The sequence below is a fragment of the Cystoisospora suis genome (genome assembly GCF_002600585.1).
Source record: "Cystoisospora suis strain Wien I chromosome Unknown contig_310, whole genome shotgun sequence".
Lineage (NCBI taxonomy): Eukaryota > Apicomplexa > Conoidasida > Eucoccidiorida > Sarcocystidae > Cystoisospora > Cystoisospora suis.
In genome coordinates, this window is record NW_027153111.1 from 204 (window position 1) to 460 (window position 257).

Below are 257 nucleotides of genomic sequence, written 5' to 3' on the forward strand. Positions count from 1 at the left end.
TACTTGACTGATCAAGAAAGAAAAAGACTTCACTGAGATCCCCCTCTGCAAGGACAGATACAAGAAAGCCTTCTTTCTCACATTCTCTCTCTCTCTTCGCCTCTCCCGACCTTTTCTACATGAAAAGAAATCTTGCCTGCATGTCAACCTACACTAATACTTCTCAGCTGGGTCCTACTAGCCACCCTCACCCCCACCCTCGCAAACCTTCTACTACTAGGACTCCCCGTATCGTTCTTCTTTCTCTTCTTTCTTCT